The following is a 26,540-nucleotide window of genomic DNA, read 5'->3' on the forward strand; positions in this document are numbered from 1 at the left end:
GACAATTTCAGTTGATAGGGGCAAATGGAGGTTTCTTGGGGGAAGACACAGAGGCTGTCTTCAGACCTTCAAACTGAGTCTGAAGGCCAGCCCAGGAGCTGGGGCAATCGCTAAATCTGCCTGCTTGGAATCAGCATCAGCGTCTGAGAGCTACCATGCCTCCAGCCCAGGTCTGAGGTGTGAGGGCCTCCTGAAGCCCTGAGAGCCACTTTTGGGAAACCTCTCCAAATCCTGCATATGCTGCAAGACATGATTAAAACCCAGCCCAGCCATCTACAGGTTTTATGATTTGGAGCAAGTCAGTAAATGTCTCTGAGCCTCGAAGTCTGCAAATATCTAATGGGAATAATCCTACTTCCCAGGGTTATTGTGAGGATCACAGCAGCTCGTTATGGTAAAATACTTAGCACAATACCTGGCACAGATTAGAGACCCAAGGGCTAATGCCTTCCTCTTCCTCCTTCTCCCACCGCTTGATGCTTTGCAGAAAGCAGTGGTTCCAAAAGCAAATGGGCCTTTGGAAGTGAGGATGGGACAACAAGACCATCTCTGTGGTCTAGAAGAGGCCACACCATGGGGACTAGAGTCCTCCCAGTTCTGCCAGTTGTTCATCCTGTCTTTGAAGTTCCCCAGGGACCATGGTGGGCCCATCCAGGCAAGAAATCCCAGGCAGGCTGGGCTCAGTGGCTCACACTTGTAATTCCAGCATTTTGGGAGGCCAAGGCAGGGGGATCACTCAAGCCTAGGAGTTCGAGGTCAGCCTGGGCAACATAGGGAGACCCCCGTCTCTACAAAAAAAAAAATTTAAAAATTAGCTGGGCATGGTGGTACACGCCTATGGTCCCAGCTACTTGGGAGGCTGAAGTGGGAGGATCACTCGAACCTGGGAAGTGGAGGCTGCAGTGATCCATGATCATGCTCCTGTACTGCAGCCTAGACAACAGGGCAAGACCCTGTAAAAAGAAAGAAAACAAAGAAAGAAGAAAGAGAGAAAGAGAGAGGGAGGGAGGGAGGGAGGGAGAGCAAGAAGGAGAGAAAGAGGGAGAGAAAGAGAAAGAAAGAGAGAAGGAGAGAGAGGAAGGAAGGAAGAAAGGAAGGAAGGAAGGAAGGAAGGAAGGAAGGAAGGAAGGAAGGAAGGAAGGAAGGAAGGAAGGAAGGAAGGAAGGCTGTCCTAGACAGCACCCTTAGCTGGTGAAGGTTTGCAGAGTTCCAGGGCTCAGCTACCAACTTCTAGTCCCTACCTGACTCAGGGTTGCTGGAGACTGAGGAGCTTCTCCTTGGCCATCGATTGCATGTATCTGGGGAGCTTTTGCTTTTCATTTTTCTTTGGCTCTCTTAGCATGTCTCCACATCACTGGCAAGCTGGATGCATTTGCCAAATGTAAATCCTCTGGGTTGTCTGAGTGAACAAGCATTCCAAAGGGGAAGCTCCTAGAATTCCTGAGCCCTGGTTGCCCTCAGAGCTCCTCTAGACCAGGGAACACTTTAAGAAGAACAGCCCTCTTTAAGAAGGCAATTAAAACTCTACTCTTTCCCTCCAAAACTGCTTATACCTTGTACACACACACACACACACACATACACACAAATTCTTAAAATTTCAAGTGTTTCACAAAATCCCCAGCCATGGATCCATAGATCTCAAGTTAAGAACCCTGGATTCACCTAACCCCCTCAGGTTGCACATGTGGGAGCTGAGGCTCAGAGAGGAGAAGGACTTGGATGGCCAAGATCACACAGGAGTTAGTGGCAGAGCCGGGGGAAATATCTTCAAGCTGCCTCCTGATACCTCTCTTGGGCTTCTTGATGCTCCTTTCAGTGTGAGAGCATGAGGAATAGGAGAAGGAGCCTGAAAGTCCTATAATCCTGAGAGGTATCACTCTGGCCAAAGGTGGGATCATTTGCATAAAACCTCACATTTGCCTAAACCTGGAGAAATAATAGCAGGGTTTCTCTCCAGTTTCCAGAGCCCTTTCTCACCACCAGGTGGCGCTTGCATCATGCCTTAGACTGGCGTTATAGCCAGAAAGCACGGTGGCTCAAGCCTGCAATCCCAGCACTTTGGGAGGCCGAGACGGGCGGATCACAAGGTCAGGAGATCGAGACCATCCTGGCTAACACGGTGAAACCCCGTCTCTACTAAAAAATACAAAAAAAAAACTAGCCGGGCGAGGTGGCGGGCGCCTGTAGTCCCAGCTACTCCGGAGGCTGAGGCAGGAGAATGGCGTAAACCCGGGAGGCGGAGCTTGCAGTGAGCTGAGATCCGGCCACTGCACTCCAGCCTGGGCGACAGAGCCAGACTCAATCTCAAAAAAAAAAAAAAAAAGAAAATAGGGGAGATCTGAGTTCCTCTCCTGATTACAGATGGGGAAACTGAGTCCAAGAGAAAGCAAATGACCTCTTGAGTTATCCTGGACAATTATCTTCCTTCTCCATGATCCTCAGTTTCCCTCGTCCAACCACAAGTAAGACATTTAGACTGGAATCAGTTTCCAACAATGGAACTTTGGGTGTAGTGGAAGTTTCTTGGGCAAGTGTCTTGGGGAAGATGCAGAGGCTGTCTTCAGACCTCCGAACCCCTCACTCTGTGCTGCCACGAGCCCAGCCCCATTTTACCTGTTTGACACACAAGGCTTCGATGTACAATTTCATTCAAACCAAGGGTTATGTGGTTAAGATATTTTGAAAATCCCTGACCAGGAATTCCACACAACTCTACTCTAGGAATCTTTGTGGCTTCAAACACTGAGGTGTTTCCAAACTGTCAAAGGCACATGGTCCTGATAACCTGGAGAGAGGCTGAGATTCAAACCTAGCGGGAATTCAAGCACATCTGAGTTCAGATGCGGGCCCCTTCACAGCGTCAGCCATGCACACTAATCAAGCACCTACTTTGCACCAGGCATTAGCCCTGTGTGTGTTCAGTGCAGTCACATCTGTTATTTAATCTGCCTCTCTCAACTTTGTCACTGTGTGTAAGGATTATCTCCCCATTTTACAGATGAGAAAACTGAGGCTTAAATGATCTTTGTAAGAGAGAAAAATGAACCAGATTTTCTCAGAGATAAGATTATCTTGGTCTTCCAGTCTCTCCAGAGGAATCTAGAGATAAAAAGCAGGAAAACTGTGGGTACCCCCAGAGCACCCCTGACCCAGACCTCTCCTTGTGGTCCACTCACTGCCTCTGTCTCTTGGGTACATCTCTCCATCCCTTCATTCATGCTCAGCTCCTCCCTCCCTCCTTCCCACTATGGACTCCCTGGCCATTCCCAGCCTGCTCTCCTTCACACCAGTCAACCTTCCAGACCCCAGGAAGCCTGATGCCTGGATTAGGCAGGAGGCTGCCTGGGCTCCAAACCCCTCCCCCATTCACCATGACTGCAAGCCCACCGCTAAGAGTGTCAATATTTGGGGGTGAAGACTATTCCCATGGTAAAACTAAAGCCTCTGGGAAGCCACATATTTTAATCTAAAATCAGGTATTTGAATCCCAGATTGAATGAGTATCTGATCTTTTCCAGAGAGCAAGGAGAGAAGAAAAAAATTACACGAAATCCAGGAATGGTGGCTCACACCTGCAATCTCAGTACTTTGGGAGGTGAGGTGGGAGGATTGCTTGAGCCCAGGAGTTTGAGACCAGCCTGGGCAACATAGTGAAGCCCATCTCTATAAAAAAATTCTTGAAAAATAGCCTGGCATGGTGGCCTACAACTATAGTCTGAGGTACTCGGGAAGCTGAGGTGGGTTGATCACCTGAGCCCAGGAATTTGAGATAGCAGTGAGCTATAATCGTCCTACTGCACTCCAGCCTGGGCAACAGAGCAAAACCTTGTCTCTGGGAAAGAAAGGAAGGGAAGGGAAGGGAGGGGAGGGGAGGGGAGGGGGGGGAGGGGAGGGGGAGGGGAGGGGGAGGGGGAGGGGAGGGGAGGGGGGAGGGGGAGAGGGAGGGGGAAGGAGGGGAGGGGAGGGGAGGAGAGGGGAGGGAGGGGAGGGGAGGAGAGGGGAGAGAAGGGAGAAAGAGAAAGAAAGAAGAGGGAGAGAGGAAGGAAGGAAGGAGGAGGGAAGGAGGAAAAGAAAGAAAGAAAGAAGACAGAAAGAAAGGAAAGAAAGAAAAAGAAAGAGAGAGAGAAAAAGAAAGAAAGAAAAAGAGAGGGAGGGAGAGAGAGAGGAAAAGAAAAGAAAGAGGAAGGAAGGAAGGAAGGAAGGAAGGAAGGAAGGAAGGAAGGAAGGAAGGAAGAAAGAAAAGAAGGAAGGAAAAAAGAAAAGCAAAAAAAATTACATGAAGATTCCTGGAAAGACAGAGGGGTGGAGGCTGAAGGGAGGCAGTGTGCACAGTGTAGATGCCATGGGCACCAAGGACTGTCATCACTTACCCATGGGGGTCTCTCCCCCAAGACTCTCACATTCTGAAATGTGTGTGATCGGGGCCAGTCCCCAAGCTGCGTGCAGCTAAAGAGATTCACCAGGTAAAGTTCTTGCCCTGGAGGAAGGCAGAAATGAATACACACAATGCCACGTGAGCGAGGAACGAGAGTTACCTTGTTGTCATGTGGGATCCCAGAGCTGAGGACACTGTCCTCTACCAGGGAGTCAGGGAAGACCCAAGGAAGTGACAGTGGCCTGGAATCAGAAAGGGTGAGCTCAGGCAGTTCCAGTGTCTATGGAAGCTGAAGCTTACAGTGGTGTGCATTTGTGCGTGCATGCATGTGCACTGGTAAGAGGAGGTAGAAGCCTCTCTAAGCAAAAGGATACAAAACCAAAATTGAATACAAAATCTAATATTAATTTAGAATGAGAAAAGAAATCACAACAAATTCCTTTTTTTGTTTTTTTCTTTTTGAGACAGAGTCTCGCTCTGTCGCCAAGGCTAGAGTGCAATGGTGCCATCTTGGCTCACTGCAGCATCTGCCTCCCAGGTTCAAGCAATTCTCCTGCCCCAGGCTCCTGAGTAACTGGGATTCCAGGTGCTCACCACCAAGCCTGGCTAATTTTTCTGTATTTTTAGTAGAGACATGGTTTCACCATGTTGGCCAAGCTGGTTTCAAATTCCTGACCTCAAGTGATCCGCCTGCCTCGTCCTCCCGAAGTGCTGGGATTACAGGCATGAGCCACCACACCCAGCCTAAATTACAATTTTTAAAACTGAAAATATTACCAAGTTCAAGAAAGTCAGAAAAATAATGTTTTTATTAATATTCCTGAATTGCCTCTAAAATGCTTTTCTACCATATGTATTTTTGTTTATTTAATGTTGGATAGCCTCTGATGTGATAACAATTTGTAATGTCATCTTTTCTTGTAGGTAGAATATTAAAATAAGTCCTTTCACAGGCAGAGCAGTAAAAAATACTTGTTGATAATTTCACAATTTATTATTTGTAGAAACAATTTTTAGGATTGTTATCCATTTGGGAAAACCTCAAATCAAGGGTCAAGGATCTTTTATATAAAAACTGCAAGATTTCAAGGCATTTCAGGTTTTCTTTTGCAATAACTTCTCTTAATTTCTCTTTAAATTGATAGCACTCACTAAACACCTTGTTACCAATATACTTGTGGTAGCAGCGTATTGTAGATTTCATGTTATCTTTGTCAATGTTGATTCATTCCAAATCAGCAAGAAATATAAATCTTTTATAAATATATCCATATGATTTTTTCCTCTTCATTAATTGGATAAGCAAACCATCCAAGAACCAACCCATTATTTATATTTAAAGTTCATCTCCTCTTAATAAATTATATACAGTATATGTATAATTCACTCCTTGATGACAGAATAATTTTGTTGCTTATCTTTATAGCTTTTGTTTCAAATTTCATCAATTTGTATTTGAATATTCTCTCAGTTCTTTAATAAATAAATTAAAGATATCCAAAAAAAGGTTTCCATCAAGTATGTCCAAACCAGGAGTCTGAGACTTCTCACTTGTTTTGCAGAAAAAAGCTTCCAACATGTCTTCCCGAACTGTAGTTATAATGACATGTTTGAGCTTATTCACTTTTTAAAATAAAGTTTTTGTATCTCGTACTTGAATTTCTCTTCTAAATATTTAAAAACAAGAAAATGTGTTTCGACTCCTTAAAATACCATGAGCCCAAGTGGCAAGGCTTGACCTGTGCATTTTGGGTTCTAGCCAAGGAGAACTTGAGTTGGGGGAACATTTAGCTTGTGTTAGTGAGGTCACCATCAATTCGATTTAGAGTTAAGTACTGTGAGCCTTTTCGAGTGTAGGAGGGGCTTTCCGGAACACTCTCTCCACACCCTCCTCCATGCCAGACCGCTGATGTCAGGGCCCTGAAGTGCTAGGCCAGCCATGGTATCACAGTATGAATGTTACTGACTCCTCTAGTGTCACCGACATGACAGCAGGTGTGGCAAAGGGGACGATGGAGTAGAAAGAGCCAATGGGCATAGCCAACTGTAATCAAAATGCGGTATCTTACTTTTGCACTTTTTTTAAATTTTAAAAATTAATGTCTTAGGGAGGCTGAGGTGGAAGGATCACCTGAGGTCAGGAGTTCAACACCAGCCTGACCAACATGGCACAACCTTGTCTCTATTAAAAATACAAAAATTAGCCGGAAGTGGTGGCACATGCCTATGATCCCAGCTACTTGGGAGACTGAGGCAGGAGAATCGCTTGACCCAGAAGCATGTGAGGTTGCAGTGAACCAAGATCCCATCCATTGCACTCCAGCCTGGGTGACAGAGTGAACCTACATCTAAAAAAAAAAAAAATTAATGTCAAATGAACACATTGTTAGAGCCCCTCCTGGGCCTTGGGCTATGCACTGACATTTCCTTATCTTCCTGTATGTTTACCTGGGAGGGTAAGAAGGGTATGTCCCAGAGAGAAAAGGGAACTCCAAGCAAAGGCAATGAGCACGAGCAAAAACATAGTGGCCACTCATTCAAAAATATATAACCAGTAATAAGCCCCGAGCAACTAGAGGGACATGAGGCTGGTGAGATAGAGCCGGGCCAGATGACAAAAGGACCATGTTCCCAGGCAAGGAGGTGAGACCATAGCTGGATCAAGAGGCCTGTACAGTATTCCCAGATTACAGACATTGCTTCCCTTCCTCTTCACTTGCTGAGGTTCCCCCCAACACACACACACTTTTTCTTTGCTTTGTAACAGGTTTTTAAATCTTTTTTTTATTTTTATGTTCTAATCAAACGTCCAAGGAAGGAGGTTGAGGAGGACTTGAGGTAGCTACTATTTGATAGCAGAATTTTAGAAATGTGCAGAGTCCAATGTCATCTCAAGAGACTTCACCTCTCCCTGTCTTTAACCACAGTGCACATCCCCCCACTTGGACAGTTTTGTTCTCAACCGCGATGGCTCCAAGAACGGGAAGCAGAGAATGCGTTGGCTGCACGAAGCGACGCCTCGTAACCTGGGGTAGGTGCTTTACAGGTGGCCACTTTCAGCTCATTTTGCTGTAGATTTCACATCCCTGTGAGGCAGCTGGGGCAGTTACTATTATTCCTATTTTACAGCTGAGGGAACCAAGGCCCGGAGGGGCTCCGATGACTCACTGTAAACAGGTTAACAAGGTCCCGCTGCTGTGAGTCATCCTCCCAGGCCAAGGCCAGCTGGGCCCCAGCACTGTCTAGATCGTCCTATCAGCTGTCATAGGAAACCTGCCTTCAGAGTCATCTCGGAGGTGATCCACGCTGTCTCTGGGACCCACCGTTGACGGCAGGACTGCGGAGCCACCATCCTTCCCACGCACCCACCGCCCACTCCCCGCCGGTGTTCTCAGACCTTCAGGCTGCAGGGCTGAACACTGTGAGAGACTGATCAAAAAATATCCTGACCTCTAATTCTCTGCTAAACCCAAGCAGACCTCACCTTCTAGAAACTACTGTCGTCGCGCAACGAGTAAGGATTCAGTGTTAAAGAAAATGCAAAGTGATAAGACACTTCAAATCATTTACATTGAGCCCTTTCAGCCCATGCATTCACAATCATCTGAGGGCTGTGAACAGAGCAGCATAATTCATCTCTAGCGGGAACAGAGCAACATCATTTATCTCTAGCGAGAACAGAGCAGCATAATTCATCTCTAGTGGCCATCCCCTTTGACATCTCTGAGCTTGAGAGCAACTGCCTCTCAGAGTGCAGGGCTGGAAAAAGAGCAGGGGATGGTCTAGCATTTCCTTGTGAAAGTACACATCAAAAGCTCTATCATCCATGAAATCTGATGTGCTCTGCCTCACATGAGCTCAGCTGCCAGGGACCTCATCCCAGAAGCTTCCATCCCTCCCCCCTGAGAAGATACAGAAAGAGAAGTAACCCCAATTAATTTCCTGGTAACCACTGGAGGGTCACTCTTTGATGCTCAGCCAAGAAGGGCATCTCCAGCTTGGGGGTCTGGAGTAGAGAACTGAGAGTGTCAGATCACAGGGCAGATGGGGCCAAAGATAGTCTTGAATGAGGCCGTCTGATCCAGGGCCCAAAATCCTTGAAGTCGAGGTCCCTGTGTGAAGTTCCCATTGCCCTGATCTCTGCCCATTTGCACCAAGAGAGCACAGAATTCACTGCAAGTTATGGACTTCTTTGGGTCATTTTTTCCCCCTGCTTCTCACATTGTAATGTGCATACAAATCCCCCTAGGGATCTTCTTAAAACAGATTCTCAGTACATCGGGGGCAGCCTGAGAGTCTGCATTTCTAACAAGCTCCCAGGTGACGCTGATGCTGTTCTGGTCCACAGACCACACTCTGGGTCTCGAGGCCCTCATTTAGTTTCCACCCAAGGCCAAGTAGGCAAGGGAGATGTTCAGAGGTCAGGACAGACAGGTATCGTGTGCAGCCACAGCATCAGTGACAGCAGTGAGTGGGGCTCCTTCTCTTTAGAGAGCCTCCCATCCCAGTATTCAAAGATGGCCCATGGTGTCCCCAAAATAGTTTGATCTTTTTTAAGGCATTTAATCAGCAGTTACTGTCTTCCTTCCTCTGCTCACCTAGTGCCCACACTGTTAGAACCAGGTAACTCGAGAACTCCTGAAGATGGCCACGATCATCGGACAGGAGCTGCTCACCCAACAACTTCATCACTTTGCAGGCTAGCACATACAATGGCTAAAAAGCAGCATTCGTGGCAGGCTCCTTGGGGTTTATCTGGATTTTGCCTCTTATAAGCTGTAAGGCCTTAGAGAGCTTCTCAGAACTTCAGTTTCTTCATCACTAAAATGGGGGTAATAATAGGGTTGAAGTAAAGAGTACAGATATCTCATTGCACTATCTATAAAGTGCTAGTGCATAATAAGTACCCAATAAACATTAGTTACCATAAACAGCATTCTAATCTATTATTATTCAGAATTAGAAGCTATTCAGAATTAAAAGCTCAATCTGCCGTGAAACTGATTAGCTAGCTACCAGAAGCTGCCTTGGAGCCCAGGGTTTATTGCATCCCCCAAATCTCCCTCTCCTCTAAGATTGCTTACCCATTGATAAATGATGGAAGACAGTCCTTTGAGAGAGACACCGGAGGTCTCCCATTTCCAACCTTTGTCACCCAAATGATAAACCTCAGGAAGCTTGACAAGCAAGTCTAGGGTTAGATATTTGTGTCAAGGTATGTCTGCTTTAAACACAGGGGGCTGTATTAGATCCTAGGGCTGCCATAACAAATTACTAAAAGCCAGGTGGCTTAAACAATAGAAACTTATTCTCTCAGTGCTAGAAGCTAGAAGTCTCATATCAATTGTCAGCAGGGCCACGCTTCCTCTGAAGGCTCTAGGAGAGGATCCTTACTTCCCCCTTCCAGGTTCTGCTGGCTGTGAGCATTCCTTGGCTTGTGGCAGCACAACTCCAGACTCAGTCTTCACATGAACTTAGTTCTATGTGTCTCTCTGCCTTCTCTCCTTATAAGAACACCAGTCATTGGATTTAGAGTCTACCCTAAACTTAGGATGATCTCATCTCAAGATCGCTAACTACATTTGCAAAAGCCCTATTTCCAAATCAGGTCACATTCTGAGGTTCTGGGTGGACATGAATTTTGAAAGAACAGTATTCAACCCACTACAGGGACAATCACCAGAAAATGGCCCAAGCCCCGTTCTCAGCTACCTTACAGTAGGCACCCTTTATGTACACATGTGGACTGTGCGGGACAGAAGCGCACTTGGGAGCGAGAATCATGCCTTTCTTCCCATCCTTCCCTCCAATGCCAAAGGACCACACCTGCAGGAGCAGAGCTTGGAGTATGAGGAGTCTGGAAGACGTCACTCACAAACAACTCAAGGCTTGGGAGATTTTCAGCCTTGACGATAATGTCTGGGTGCTGGACAGCAAGAATGAGTCATTACTGCCTGCATTGCCTGGAGATGCAGGATGGTTGGGACGTTATAGATGCTATAAAAGCAGGGGCTGAAGGAAGACAGCACTTGGCTTCATACAAAGACCTTTCCAAAGATGTGGCTTCCTCCCTTTCCACCTGCCCCTGGAGTGTGGCTGCTCCCTGAAGCTCCACTCTCAGCCCATTCTCACTTAGCACCCTCCACAGGAGTCCAGGGCAGCCACTGGGTGGTCTGGATACAGAGATGGGGGGATGCCCAGTTGCTTATCACTGCCCTACTCCTCTTTCCTGAGCTCCAGTAGACATTTGCTGTCTACTGGGGATCTCCACCAACCACTCTCAGAAGAACTAAAAGCACAATTTATCCCACTTTTATTCATTATCTTTACCACTGCGCCCAGACTGATCTCCTGCCTTTATCCCACAGAACAGGGTTTCTCAACCTCTGCACTATTGACATTGTGGGCTTGATAACTCTTCATTCTAGGGGGCTGTCCTGTGATTTATGGGGTATTTACCAGCCTCTACTTCATCCCCGGTCTCTACACATGAGACACCAGTAAACCCTCAACCCCCTGAGTTGCAATTATCAAAAATATTTCCAGGTGTAGTCAAATGTGCCCCGGGAGGGAAATCTCCTGGGTTGGGAGCCATTGCCACAGAGGAACCTCCCAGTAACTGATCCAAAATATGAGCAGCAATCTAAACTCACCCTCCTTCTTCAATCCCCATCCAATTGGGCCTGTTTATCCTGCAGTGCCTCTTCTTCTCACCCTTCTCAAATCTATCCCAACCTCTCCAGCTCCAGTGTTGAGGCACTAGTTCAGGGCTTCGCTGTCCAGCTGGACTATCAGAACAGTTCCCTAATAACTCCCTCTGCTGTTAGTCTTGCTAGCATTAGATCTGTTGGATCCATTTCTGTACAGCCCCTGAATCCTCTTTCTAAAGCAAACCCTTGGCCACATCACTCCCCTTCTTAAAACCCTTAAGTGGCATCTCACTGCCTACCAGATAAAGTCTACATCAATCTGGCCCAAGAGAACTTTCTGAGCTGAATAGAAATGCTTTCTATCTATGCTGTCCCATATGGCAGCCACTCGTGGTTACTGAACATTTGACATGTGGCTTGTGTGACTGAAGATCTGAATTTTTTTTAGTTTACCTCAAGTATATTAATTTACTGTACAGTACAGGTCTACTTGCTTAATATAATCTACATATCCTTAAATGATCTTCTAGGACATTGGGTCTCAGCTGGGATTTGAATCAACTAGGAAGCTTTTAAAAATCCCAATACTCAGTCACCTCTAGGGGTGGGACACAGGCAGTGGCATTTTTAAAGCTCCACAGGTGATTCTTTGGTGCATGTAAGGTTGGGAACCATTGCTCTAGACCCTGCCTACCTCCCAGTCACATACTTCCAGGGTTCCCCAACACACACCTCCTGCCCAACTCCAGCTGTGCAGTCATTTGCATTTTCCTAAGAATTTAATGCCATTTTATGCCTTCATGTCCTTATCCACATTCTGCTCCCTCTGCCCAGAATGCTCTCATATACCCTGTTTAGGTTGGCACCCAAATATGGGATGAGGTTTGGATGGGGAGCACTCCTGGGCAGGACAGGACTGAGTCCTCCAAGAGTGCCAAGGGGGATGCTGAGTCTTTATGTGCCCAGACAGGACAGGACGCCACAGCGGCCTCCATCCAGGGAAGAATGTGCTGAGGAGCAAAACAGCTCTGGGTGGCCAGGCCTCCCCAGAAAAGCTACCTGCTTTGGTTAGCTTTTCCAGATAATTTCTTCAAGTTCTGCTTCACGTGATCACCAAACACTAGCCCTCAGGCTCCTCATCCATAAAGCAGAGATAATTATGGTATCTACTTCATAGGGTGGTTAGGGGAATTAAAGGAGCTGATACACATTAAGAGCTTAGAATGACACCTAGCACATGAGAAACATTCCATAAATGTCACTATCACTACTAGTATCATGGACTGAGCTGGAACCTTATAAACATATCCTAATAGAGTGTTGTATAGGTAAATTATATTGAACGTTGCAATGTCCCATATGCTGTGGCAGCCACTTACGTGTACGTGCTTAGCACTTTATTACCTCATTTAGCCCTCACAATAATAGCGATGTATTACGGGAACTGTTATTATCATCCTTATTTTACAGATGAGGGCATTGAAACTCAGAGTGGTTGATGACTTGCCCCAAGGTCACACAGCGAATACGCGATAGTGCCAGAATTTGAGTTGGCTACAAAGTCCATCTCCTTCTCACATCTGTCCTGACCTCCAGGCTGTGTGATGCCATCTGGGCTCAGATGCAAACCCCAGCAGAAAATGTGGCCTCTGAGCCACCCCACTTTCTTGCTGACCTCCTGATGTGGTGGGGGTGAGCTGGAGCTGCAGAAGCACTGGCGGAGTAGACAGTTGGAAGCACTTCACTGGCTCTTCACAAGCTCTGTAAATTGGGACTTCTCCCCATTTTATAGATGAGGACATGGGCTCAGGAAAGTTACAGCAAGTTGCCCAAGATGATCCAGCAAAGAAGTGGCAAGTAGAGTGGTGTTCAGACTGAAGGCTGCCTTCAAAGCCACTGGAGACCTGCAGCTCCTTGTATCTTCACAAAGCTTGTGCAAGTTGTTTACAGAGACTTGGAGCCTTTTGGAGGACTTCCTACAAAAGGAAGTAAGGTTTCTGCCTTTGTCATCCAACCACTGCCATGGTCTCTGCATGCTTTTAGCAATTAATTACCACTATCAATTTCCACTATTACCCAGCTCATTACATTTCTTTGTTAATGTCAATTGCTGGCCCTGGAGCAGGCTGTCGTTTTGAAAAGGGGCAGCTAAACCCACTGCAAAGTTGTGCCCCAGCACAGTCACCTGCAGTCCAACCTGGTGTCACAGGAAACCACCCAGGCCAGGCACTAAGACTGCTCAGTGAGTTTAAATGCCTGCATCTCCCAGCAGCCACAGCTGGGGTGACTTGATGAAGAGATACCCAATAGATAGAACCAGCTGTCAGCCACTTAGAAACACCTAGAGACTCAGGGTATGGGAGAGCCCTGGACAGGGAGTCAGGAGACCTTTGTCCATTCTCTACTGCTGATGACGCTGTGTTCTCACCACGAACTCCCCACAGGCTCCTGAGGACACTGTGTTCTCATCACTAACTCTCAGCCCCTGCCCTCTGCTGCCCACCTTGGGGCTTAGCATCCACGTACGTGCTCACATGCAGCTTTGTGGGGAAGCAAGAAAGGGATGCTTTTACACCCTTTTTATTGGGTATGTAAGGGCTCACCTCTGAGCTAGTCATGCTGCCTTCAGCACACCCTAAGAAGCAGTCCTCATCCCTATCCCGTGTCCTGACCTCCAGGCTGTGTGATGCCATCTGGGCTCGGATACAAACCCCAGCAGAAAATGTGGCCTCTGAGCCACCCCACTTTCCTGCTGACCTCCTGATGTGGTGAGGGTGAGCTGGAGCTGCAGAAGCACTGGCGGAGTAGACAGTTGGAAGCACATTCTCGGTACCAGAGCTGGACCTGGAGAGTGGCTCCAAATCCTGAAGAGCTGCAGGGATGCATGTGCAGGGCAAATCTGTGTGCCTAAGGCCGGCCTGGAGTGAAGGGGAATGCAGCCAACCCAAGGACAGTGGCTAGGAGAGGGGCCAGTGGATTCTTGTGTCACCACATCTGTGCTGTGCAGCACTGCAGGCTCTGGGTCAGGGTGCAGTTTGGGGGAAAGGCATGTAAAACACATAACACCTCAGAGCCAGTGGGATGTGGAGGCAAGGGAGACTAATCTTTAGAAATGGAACAGATGATCCACTCCACTGCAGTGCCTAGAGAGGGGCCACCTGCCAGCCCAGGGTGATGTCAGGGGAAGCATAACCATCTCTGCCTTGCTCCAGAAGAAATTGCTGGAATGTCCCCAGGGGCCCAGCAGGGGACTAGCAGAACAGGGTGGGCGCTTTGGGCTCCAGAACCAGATGTAATCCCAGAAGAGCCAGGCATGATGACCCAAACTGAAACAGGGGCTTCTAACCAGGGCCTAAGTCCTGTAAGGGTGCACATGGGCCCGGGACCTGGGACTCTGAGGTCAGTGTGATCCCAGGGAAGACTCAAGTCTGGGGCATCCAGAGAGCTCAGCAGGGCAACAAGCAGGACAATGGGTTGAGAGGTTTGGCTCGGAAATACAGCAGTCTGGTGTGCACAGGCAGCCCCTTCAAGGAGTGGGGGAGAAAGAGAGGCAGCAGCTGCCCCCCACCAACCACTGACTAACACTCCAGACCCAACATTCGTTTTGCACAAGGAGAGAAGGGTCATCAGGGACGGGCCTGATGAGGAAGACCTTGTAACACCATGGATGTGGGGACCCTGCAGGGTCAGCACCTCCTTTGGGGTTGAAAAGGAGCATGGTTTTGGCCCAGTTTAGCTCTGGAACCTGGAAAAGGGAAAGGCTCACCCAAGGTCACACTGCAGGTAGGCAGCGGAGGCCAGAGCAGATGCCAGATCCCATGGTGCCTCCACGGCACCTGGTGGCCTCCCCTGTAATAACATAGAATTGAGAGTGCTGCTTTTTCTCTCACACATGGGCAGCGGCATTCCTAAGCACCCACGTGCCCCAGGTTGCCCTGCACAGAACGTTTCCCTATCACTTGGCTGGTGATTTGTCTTGTAATCATTACTATTAATTTTAACTTTGGAGGGCATCCAACATATTCGATCTCATGTAGTGGAACCCTCTTCTGATTCTGCAAGGTCTTCTGAATTCCTCTTTTGCAAATAAGGAAACTGAGGTTCAGATAGGCTAGGTAACTTACTCAAGGTCACACAGCTAATTAGTGGCAGAGCCTGGATTCCGACCCTTTACTGAAACCCCACTGGCTCGAGTCAGCATGTCCACACACTTTCACCCACCTATGACAGTCTATGGCTGTCTGTTCCTCTCTGGCCTCCTCCTAGCCATGTAGACAACCAGAGAACAGGCTTTCAATTTCTCCTTTTAAAATTTGCTCACCTTAGTCTTAAAAGACAAATGCCCTGATGCTGACCCAAGGGAATGCTGAAAATCGCAGGTGGAGAGGTAAGGCCCTCTGCTCTGGGGGCCCCCTGCTAAAATGAATCAACACCGGCTGGACCTCCCTCAGGTTCAAGATGAGATCATTCCCTGAAGCAGGAAGCCTCCCACCAGACCAGTCCTTGCCTTTTCTCTGGAACAGGGATGGGGGTGGCCAGCGCAGGGGTCTGCGTTGCAGAGCATCTTTCCCCAAGGGAGCTACAGATACTGCAGGTGCTTAAGTCTTCACGAAGCCTGCATTCAGCCTGGCCTTTGCAAGGAGACAGGTCCACAGAGCCACAGTACAAATCTCACGCAGAGTGTGCGGTAACAAAAGAACAAAAGAGCATACCGTAACAGCTCTCCCTTCCAGAACTGAAACATGCTTGAACTAAGAGGATTCATGTAAAGAACCCAGGTCAGAGGCTGCACCGTTTCATCTGTGAAATGAGAAGAATAAACAAGAAAAACATTCACCTCCATGGGAGTCTGAATAGACACATTAATCCCTGGGCATAGGTGCCCAGTACAGATTAGCCCAATTTAAGCAAACAAAAAAAATATGATGAAGATGTTTCTTCTGCTGAAAAGTGTTTTTATCATTTGTCTCTTCACATTTTGAGATTGTATCTCTAATTCTAAAGTAATCCATGTTATTTACTTTAAAAAAATTTTTAAACATAAAATATACTGAGCAGCTTTCACTCAAACCAAAATTAAGCACTTTTTGCTAATCCCACCGTTTCGTTTAGTCTATAAAGAAGTGAATGCTTCCCCCCTCTCCCAACGCCTCTCCCTACTGGCAACAACTATTAACCCCCTGGTGGTTCCTTCCAGGCCTTTATCTCTGTTTAAATAAACACATGTTGACATATGCAATAGATAAATAATGATCAAAGGCATTCTAAGTATCTTCCTCATGTAAGAAAGAATAATAAGCATGTTAAATAAGAAGAAAAAAATATAATGTTTTAAAATATAAACAGAAAGGGCACCCTATCAGTGGACTGACCCTGCACAGCTGCCTCCCACGCTGTGCCCTGGGTCAGTGGGCAGCCAGGGCTGCAAGGAGTGGCTGTGACTCAGTCTGACTACTGACCCAGGCAGACAGGGGAATGCAGGCAGGAAATGTCAGGAGCCCATCAGGGGAATGGGGTTTATCGATGTGGCATCGGCACCTGCCTCTGGGGAGCTTCAAGAAGTGCTCTGCATCGAGCTGACAGGTCCATTAGTTGTCAGCTCTGGCCATATCTTACTGGACTGGCAAAGCAGCCACAGCCAGCCGGAAGACACGCCCAGATAACACGATCCTGCAGGGTGTAACAGGACATCATGCTTTTGCTGGTAGTCATAATAAATACCAATTGCTGAGTAAAAACAACACAGGGCGTTTTTTGCTGGTATCCTATTTAACCCCCTCACAACACTCCTGAAAGATATATAGCTATTATTGACCCCACTTGCAAATGGGGAAACCGAGGCTCAGAGGAGTGAAGTTACCGATCCAAGATCACAGGAAAAGGGAGAAAGCCCACATTTTCATCACATTCCCTGTGGTCAGAGGTGCAGTGCATGGTCTCATACTCTTCATGTTACCCCACAGGAAAGATAATTTTCTCCCCACTTCACAGATGAGGAAATCGAGACTGAGAGAAGTCAAAATCTGCATCCTCCCAATCAGAAAACCCTATTCTTCCCTTCTGGGGCCCAGCGTGGAGGTGGTGCTGGGAAATTCTGAGAAGGGCAGGTTGCATAACATCCTCGTTCTCCGCCAAAAGCTGCAAACACCCACTTACCCCATTCACGAATCTGGGCAATGAGTGGTGGGAGTCAGGGAAAGATATTTTAAAAAATTATCTTCAGTCAGGGAATTTCACAGTATAATTATATAGTGAGGACACCAAATTAGCAGAAAGAGGGGACTGCCAGATGCAGCAGCCACACACCACTGCCTACATCCCCATGTTCGCAGCCGGCTCACAGCCTCTGGGGTGGGCTGGGGAACTCTCCCTCTAGATCCTAAATACACCCGACTCTTCAACTAATAGAAAGACATCACTGGAAGACTCCACAAAGACCATACACCCCAATCCCCTCACCTTACACTTAAGGAAACTGAGGTCCCAGACAAGAATTTGTGTGTTTGAAGTCACACCCTGATAGGCTCAGGACTAAGGGCTGGTCCTCTAGCTCCAGCCCCTGCCTCCAGACCCACCCAGCTCCTCGGGAGCCAAGAGACAGAAATAAACCATGCTTGGGCTTTTAGAGTCCAAAATAAATGCATGTACAGCTCTTTCCATTGTTACCATGGTTATAGATAACAAGGGCTGTGGCAAAGCACAGCAAATTAGTTAATGATGAAAGAGAAACTTCCAACAGTGACATGTTCTGCATGAACAAACTGCTTTCCTGATTCAGTGGCAGGCTGGACCCCGGTGGCAGGGCAAGTGTCTGCAGTGAGCGGGAGAGTAATTACAGTGGAGGTAAGAGCAGGCATAGCATGTTATTTATGGCCTGTCTCCGCCTTCCTCTCTCCCTCTGTAACCAAACAGAATGTGAACAATGGAAGACTCACATGATCTGTTTCAGCCTTGCCTCCCAGGCCATCAGGAGAGGTGTTGGTTGTGTTCTCTGTGAGACCCACAGGGAGGCAGCAGCTGGCACTCGGCAGGATGGGTGGTCAGCACTTGAGCTCAGGAGTTTGAGACCAGCCTGGGCAACATAGTGAGACCCTATCTCTATCAAATATAATTTTAAAAATTACCCTGGCATGGTAGCATGTGCCTGTATTCCCAGCTACTTAAGAGGCTGAGTTGGAAGGATTTCTTGAGTCCAGGAAGTTGAGGCTGCAGCAGTGAGCCATGATCATGTCATTGCATTCCAGCCTAGCAGACAGAGCAAGTCCCCATCTCAAAACAAAAACAAAAAGGAATTTGGCAAGGCTAAAGACTTAAGTCTTCCATGAGGCCTTGCTTGATCGCTCAGTGAATTTCCTCTTTGTCCTCAAGCTCCTGAGGCACCTGGCTCCAGTCCTTACCTGTGGTGGTTTGAAAAACTGGCTGCAGTTCTTCTCCCCGCTATATCCACACCTCTCGGCAATGTGACTTTGCTGCTTCCCCCATGAGGAGAAATAGTCCATTTCCCCTCCTCTTGACTCTGGACTGTCCTATTAACTCATTTTGACCAAGAGGATGTGTGGCTGTGCTATAAGAACTGAGTTCTTTGTCTCTGACCCAGGAGTCTCATGTCTTCTGCCAGAATCTATGTAACAGTTACACACTAACCTGTTAGCATATGAATAGGATAAAAATCAAATCTCAGATCTAATACAAACCGGCCATGTTCTTGCCCTAAGACCATCGCAGTCTCTGTTCCCTCAGCATGGAATATATTTCCCTCACCAATCCACATGGCTTATTCTCTAACTTCCTTCAAATCTGCATTAGTCCTTCCTCTGTGAAGCAGATGCTGCAATAGATTAATCATGCAAGGCTTTTATTAGGGGAAATGCCTTGCAAAAGGAATTAGGGATGGAGCAGAGGAAGGCGGGGGCTGTAGCTAGATCATGAGGCAAGTCTGATCCCAAGAGAAGGAGAAAAGAGAGAAGGTAGAGTGGAAGCCTCCTCTAGTGCTGGGCAGGCTAAGGAAGTTTTGACAAAACCATCAGGGAGTCCCTGAGCTAAAGTGTGCTGATGAGGAAGTCCCAACTCTCCCAGGAGACATAGCCTTCACACAAAAGCAGCGATGAATTTCAAAATGAAATAGCCATGGCCTTCCATCAGTTATGCTCCCTGTAGAAGGTCTTGCAAGACACTTTATCATGGCCACCATAAGACCTCTGCTGAGATGCCCCAGTCTTCCCTGATCATGCCGTATTAAAGAGCAAGTCCCCCTCAACACCCTTTCATTCTTCCCTATTTTATGCTTTTTAATTGCTCTTATCACCACTGATTATGTAATTACTTGCTTACTTGTAAATTTTCCAATCTCTGACCACTAAAAGGTAAGCCTCATGGCAGCAGAAATTTTTGTCTGTTTTGTTCTCTGCTATATTCTAGGACATAGTCTCTGAATAGTCTCTGGCACTCAAAAAATGGCTAAATGAATGAACAAATAAATGGATAAAATAAGAAATGTTTCCTGACAGGTGCTGAAGGGCCACTTTCAAACTGTATAAACCCCATGTTATAGGCTGAATATTTGTGTTCTCTTAAAATTCATATGCTGAAGCCCTAACCCTCAATGTGATGATATTTGGAGATAGGGCCTTTGGGGGGTAATTAAGGCCAGATGAGATCATGAGGGTGGGCCCTCATGATGGAATTAGTGCCCTTATAAGAATAGACCAGAGTGTTTGCTCTCTCTCTCCACGAGCAGAGGAAATGCCGCAGGAGCACACAGCAAGAAGGCAGCCATCAGCAAGTCAGGAAGAGAGTCCTTAACAGAAACCAAATCAGCCAGCTCCTTGATCTTGGACTTTCCCACCTCCAAAACAGTGAGAAATAAATGTCTGTTATTTAAGCCATCTGGTCTGTAGTATGTATTTTATTATAGCAGCCTAAGCTGACTAAAACATCCCAAGTTCGATGTTAGGTAATACTTATCAGGAAGTTTTCGGAACACTCCAAGTAATGTTCCAAACTAAGCATGTCTTATTCTACATAACTTTGAATGCCAGCAGGAAGTGGGACCACCTTTCTTGTGGCTTCTACTAGTTCACAAGGAGACAGGAAATTGTATATTTGTAGCTGGTAGTGACAAGTATATATAGGGAGGGGAAGGGGACAATATCTTTGGTTAAGCATCTAATTTTCCATCCACTTAAATTTTCTGTCTCAGAAAATTCCCATCTTGTCCTGGACACTCACACACAGCAGTGCCCCAGGAGACATGGTGTCAGGCGACAGTGGGTTGGTCTTGATATCTAATCAGCCTCAGAGCTCTGGGGCAGTTTTCCCTACCTTGTTACTATGGCAATACGGTACCCAGCTGCAGGTGCCCACCTGTCACCAAAACCAGGGCCAGACTCTGACTGCATCTGAACATGCCTGTCAGTGTGGGGAAGGAGGAAGCAAATGTGAAAAGGCCTTATGTAGCCCCAGGAAATTGTAGGTGCTAGTTAGGAAGCAAGTCTGGGATGCAGATCTCTTGACTTTCTCAGCTGGACGCCTGAGTCCCCTTGGTGTCTGCACAAAATCCCAAGGCTGCCCTCTTTCTGTGGCAGGCCAGCTGTGAGCATACAAGGTACCTCAACTCCTATAGGCAAGCACTGGTGGGTTCAAAATTCAAGAGAGGCTGCCACCGTAATTCCTGCTTCCACCAGAAATTCTTAATCTGCTTATACCTGAGGCTCATCCCCCATATCTGTTACTTGTTCCCATGTTCACCTCCAAACCAAGGATGGGGGTCCAGGCTCCATCCTGTTCTCCTATCTGTTGGTCCCTGCTTACCCATGTGATCCTCTCCCCATGACTTACTGTGTCTGCAGCAGCAGTGGTATCTCTAAGGAGACAAAAGGCATGCCAAGATGTGTCAGTTCCAGATTGCCAGGCCAGGGCTCCAGGTTCTGTGATCACTCTCACTGCTGAGGCCTTCAGGGAGCTCTCCTCTCCTTATCCATCCCCCAGAGAGACCAGTTGGTCACTCTTTACCATGCCATACCACCTTCCTGGACCAGGACCCTTCTTCCTCTTTACCGGGGCCATTGCATCGACCTCCTAAACCATCCCCTGCTGCCACTCTTCCCTGCCTGCTGGGCCCTGAAGTGATGTGGAATCAGGATCTCACAACATTTTTATGAATGCCACTCTTCTGACTCCTGGCCCAAACCTCTCTCCATCAGGACTCAAAGCTGATTGATATGGTTTGTCTCTGTCTCTACTCAAATCTCATGTCAAATTATAATCCCCAGTGTTGGAGGAGGAGCCTGGTGGGAGGTGATTGGATCATGGGGGTGGTTTCTAATTGTTTAGCACAATCCCCCTAGTGCTGTCTCCTGATAGAGTTCTCATGAGATCTGGTTGTTTGAAAGTGTATATCACCACCACCTTCACTTTTTCTCTTCCTCCTGCTCAGCCATGTGAGACTCACCTGCTTCTCCTTCGCCTCCCGCCATGACTGTAAGTTTCCTGCGACCTTCTCAGCCATGCTTACTGTACAGCCTGCAGAACTGTAAGTCAATTAAACCTCTTTTCTTCATAAATTACACAGTCTCAGGTAGTTTTTTATAGCTGCATGAGAACAGACTAATACACTGATCCTCAGGGCAGACCAATGGTAACGGTCTTGGGGGGAAGAAAGGACAATCACTGACATCCTCCCATTCTCCTTATTTCCCCATCTTTGCATATACCCCTAACCCTCCCTCCTTCCCTAGGCCAAAACAAAAGCCTCACACATATTAACACAAGCAACCAGATCCCTGGAGAACAAGGTGTCCTCCATGCCAGATGTATGCACATGGCAGCTCTGCTCCAGTCAGGGTGCCCTGTTATGTCCATAGATGTGGTAGTAGTATTTTCAGCTGTAAGACTACTCACAGCTGCAAGTAACAGAAACCCAGCACAGCATTCCACACATTGATTCTGTCCTGTAAGAATTCCAGAGGCAGGGCAATTCCAGATTTGATCAGTTCTGCAGGTCAGTATTATTAGGGTTCTTTCCATTTGCCCTTTCTACCATCATCAGGTTAAGAGGCCTCATCTCCCCTTCGTGGTCTCAAAATGTCCACCACAGTTCCAGGTATCACATGCAGACCAACAGGAAGCAGCAGTATGAAATTACTTCAGAGCCAGGGAATCTTTCCCAGAATGCTGGGTGCAGTGGCTCCTTCCTGTGGTCCCAGCTATTTGGGAGGCTGAGGCAGGAGGATCACTTGAGCCCAGAAATTTCAGGTCAGCCTGGGCAACATAGCAAGACCACCATCTCTAAAAAACCAAACCAAAACAAAACAAAACAAAAACAAGAAAAATATTTCCCAGAATTGCCCTGATGGTCTTCCCATCACATCTTGGCCAGAATTGTGCCCCACATCCATTCCTATGTCAGTCACTGGCAAGGGGAATGGAACTCCCGCGATTAGCTTAAAATAATAAAGAGTCACACCGCCTTGGGCTAGAGCAGAGTTCTATTCACCTGATACTGAACTAAACTGGGCTAGCTGCTGAGGAGACAGACGATCAGTTGGTCTGCCTAGATATTCATACTTAACTGGCTCCAACCAGGTATGGCCAGTCCCTCTTCAAGGACAGGCCCAGGCCTGGATCTGGGAGCAGAAGATTGGGGAAAGCAAAGGACCAGTGACAGACAGACACCGAGGACATTTCTGCAATGGTCCAACCAAGAAAAGACGGATGCAGAACAAGGGCAGTGGTGGTGAAAGTAGAAAAGAGAAGACAGAGGCAAGAAAAAATTAGCATTAGAATCAGTGAATTGTGGCAACTCCTTAGATATAGAGGATATGGGAAGAAGGGGTAAAAGATGACTTGGAGTTTTCCAACCAGGGTAATTTTGGGGATGGTATAGGCATTGGTATTGACTAGGCTGGACATATTTACTCTGGCTCACTGGGAAGGGCAATGTGCATGTGTACAAAACTTGAAGTTGTCAGGGCTTTTCCATTCTCATTGGCCTCATTAGTTCCTCACAGCAACTTTGCAAGGCAGGCAAGGTGGGACAGGTAATGGCATTCCCATTTTACAGGTGAGGGAAATTGGCATGTTGGCATGGGTCTCAGGCCCTTGGGGTGACACAGCCTGGAGCTGGGACACAACCTGGGCACCAGGACTGGGGATCAGGCCAATCTGAGTTGGGGTCTTCTTGATTGCTGCATTCATTCAGTCTTTGCCCAGGAGAAACTGTACCTGCCTCCATTTTCTGGCTTGAAAAGTTGAAATTTCTTCTTTGTCTGTGGTTCATACCAAAAGTCCTCTTATTGGTCATTCTCAAAGGGATCAACTTCCTTGTACTCTATTTAACTGATATTTTTAAAGTATCATAATTGGATGTTTATGTTATTATATCAGATTAGGGAAGGACTTTTCAAATATTACTTAAACCCAGAGGCTGAGAAAAAGAACGAGAGAGAGGGAACGAAGGAAGGAAGGAAGGACGGAAGGGAGGGAGGGAGGAGAAAGGGGGAAAGAGGAAAGTAGGGGGGAGAGAGAGGAAGAGAGGAAAGAAGGAAGGGAGGGAGAGAGAGAGAAGGAAGGAGAGAGAAAAGAGAGAGAAAGAGAAGATAAAGGAAAAGACTAATAAATTTAAATTTTTAGAAATAAACATTGCAAAGACCATAATGAATAAAATCAAAATGCAATCTAGGAAAATACAGCATTTGCAAATCATATTACAAAGGGCTAATTATCCTAATAGATAATTAGCTCTAATTATCTAAACTATCTAAATAATTAGATAATAGAGAAAGAGCTCTGCATATCAATCTTTAGAAGAGAAGAAAGACCAACAAACAAATAAGAAAATGGTAAAGGAAATGAACAGAATTCAGAAAAGAAAATACATATATTTGTTGAACCTGTGAAAATATACTCAACTGCAAATTAAATGCACTGATAAATCATTTTTCACCTGACAGTTTATCAAGAAGCAAAAAGATTGACCCTGTCTTTGTGAGGTGTAAGAGAAACAGGGATTCTCATACATTGTGACAGAAGAATTAACTGTTATGAATTTTATGGAAGAGAAGCAATATCTATCATTATTACAAAGATATATGTTCTTTCACCCTGAATTTCCACTTCTAGAAATTTCTTCTCCAGAAATACTTGCACTTGCACCATATTACAAATATACAAAGTATCTTACAATATTGTTTGTAAAAACAAAACATTGAACACTACCTAAAAGTCTATCAATTGCAGACTGGTTATTAAATTATGACATGCCCATCTTAAAAATCAAGAGCTTTGATTGGACTGATACAGAATAACCTTTAAGAAATATTAACTGAAAAACAAAGTGAAGTATATACATAGTACAGTGCCATTCATGAAAAATAAATATATTTATTTAGTGGTAATTGCACATACAAGTGTAGAACATCCCTGGAAGGATAAATGAGAAACTGGTTACACAAGTTGTCCCTGGGGAGGGAAACCGAGTAACTGGGAACAGGAAAACAAGAGAAGACTTTTTACTATAAATGCTTTCATAGTTTTAAATGTTGGTACCATATGAATTTATTATCTCTGAATAAATTAGATACAAAACAAAATTGAAATGAAAAACACACTGAAAGGATGAAAACTTTAATTAGCATGTGCTGGTTTAGAGTGTTAGAAATGGATATTGTATTAGTTCTCTATGCTGCATAATGAGTTATCACAAACTTAGCAGTTTAAAACAACACACATTTATCATTTCGCAGTTTCCATGGGTCACAAGTCCAGGCACAGCTTAGCTGGGTCACGTGCTCAGTCTCTCAAGGGTACAATCAATGTATCAGCTGGGCTGCAGTCTCATCGGGAAGTTTGACTGGGGAAGAATTCAAGTCAAGTTTGTTCAGGTTGTTGGCAGAATTCATTTCCATGCAGCTGCATGGCTGAGGGTCCTGACTCTTTGCTGGCTATTGACAGGACATCTCTCTTAGAGTCTAGAGGCTTCTTGCACTTCACTGCCACGTGGGATTCTTCAGCATGGCTGCTCACTTCATCAAACTCAACAAGGGCATCCCTCCCTCCATCTGCCAAGATGAAGTCTTACATGACGAAACATAATCACAGAGTGAGGTCTCATCACCTTTGCCACACTCCATTGGTGAGAAGCAAGTTGCAGGTTCCACTCACATTCAAGGACAGGGATTACACAAAGGGCAAACACCAGGAGGTGGAGATTGTTGGGGAGCACCTCAGAGTCTGTTTGCTGCAGATAAGATTTTTGAGGAAACAACTTTGTGTGCTTACATGTTTTTCTTAATGGATATTTTTTGTGCAATTCCTATATACCAAGGACCATATTTGGCAGTAAAGTGGCAGCAGAAAATAATATAAATAGGCTATATGTGTTCCCAGACTTGTCTCTCTCCCCTCCTGCCTCCCAACTCAAGGTTTTGGAAGCCTTTGCATTCGGAACTAATCCTGCCTGTCCCCTGCTCCTCTGAGGAATCAGGGTGGGGAGGTCCAATTAAAAAGCTCAAGGCAAGAGCCAACACTGAGAAAAATGCAAAACTTAATGTGTGTTGTGCTGAGGATTGTGAAGGAAAGATAGAGACAACCAGTAACACCCACGGGCTGCTGAACTGTTAGTGTTCCCCACCACCACCACCAGCCTCCAGTTGGCTATGGGGGATGCTCACTGTGAAGGTGACAGGCATCTAGGGCCTACTGAGATTGGGGAGGGGAGGGGTCTTCAGACACCCCAAGTTCTTTTTGGCCAATCCTCTCCAAAGCACCATCTTTGTCCTGGGAGCCCTCTCACTACTAGGATCTCCTACCTTGGGTCAGAGTTTTCCCCACACCAAGAAATGAGAGCTTCTTTTGACCAGCACCCTTAGGGGTCCCCCAAGTAAGGCCAAGCTGGTTGAATCCACCATGACCTCCTGTCTCCTCTGGCCACACCTGTCATTCCCGTGGTCCCCACTCAGAAGATCAATCATGGATTTTCTCCCAGGCCCCTTTGTAATTAAACTTTTGTGACCTAAGTTCCTTGGGTAGCTCTGGGCCTATGCATTTCATACTAGACTTACAAGAGTAACATGTACCTTAATGATGCCAGGCACGGGGGTTCATGCCTGTAATCCCAGCACTTTGGGAGGCCAAGGCGGGTGGACCACCTGAGGCCAGGAGTTCAAGACCAGCCTGGCCAACATGGTGAAACCCCGTCTCGACTAAAAGTACAAAAGTTAGCTGGGCATGGTGGCAGGTGCCTGTAATCCCAGCTACTCGGGAGGCTGAGGCAGGAGAATCACTTGAACTCGGGAGGCATAGGTTGCAGTGAGCCAAGATCATGCCATTTGCACTCCAGCTTAGGGGACAAGAGCAAGACTTCCTCTCAAAAAAAAAAAAAAGAGTAACATGTACCTTAATGTGCCTTAATGTGTCACAAGTGTCATCATCATAGCTACTATGTATTGACTGTTACATGTCTCCAAGCTATAGTCCTGCTAGATGAGTGTTGTGAATTCCCGCTTGGTAGATGT

At 46.5% G+C, this 26,540-nt stretch overlaps 1 long non-coding RNA gene across 6 annotated transcripts in view; it reads left to right on the forward strand.

Moving 5' to 3' along the window:
* LOC105493122 (uncharacterized) overlaps positions 1–26,540 on the forward strand; it is a 170,691-nt gene that overhangs the window by 93,730 nt on the left and 50,421 nt on the right. For all 6 annotated transcript variants that reach the window (XR_011626284.1, XR_003020791.2, XR_011626283.1 and 3 more), the window contains exons 2-4: positions 7,306–7,409; positions 7,508–13,016; positions 21,464–21,559. This is a non-coding gene — a long non-coding RNA (uncharacterized lncRNA). The remainder of the gene's footprint in view (positions 1–7,305; positions 7,410–7,507; positions 13,017–21,463; positions 21,560–26,540) is intronic.

Source organism: Macaca nemestrina, chromosome 7 (assembly GCF_043159975.1).
Source record: "Macaca nemestrina isolate mMacNem1 chromosome 7, mMacNem.hap1, whole genome shotgun sequence".
Lineage (NCBI taxonomy): Eukaryota > Metazoa > Chordata > Mammalia > Primates > Cercopithecidae > Macaca > Macaca nemestrina.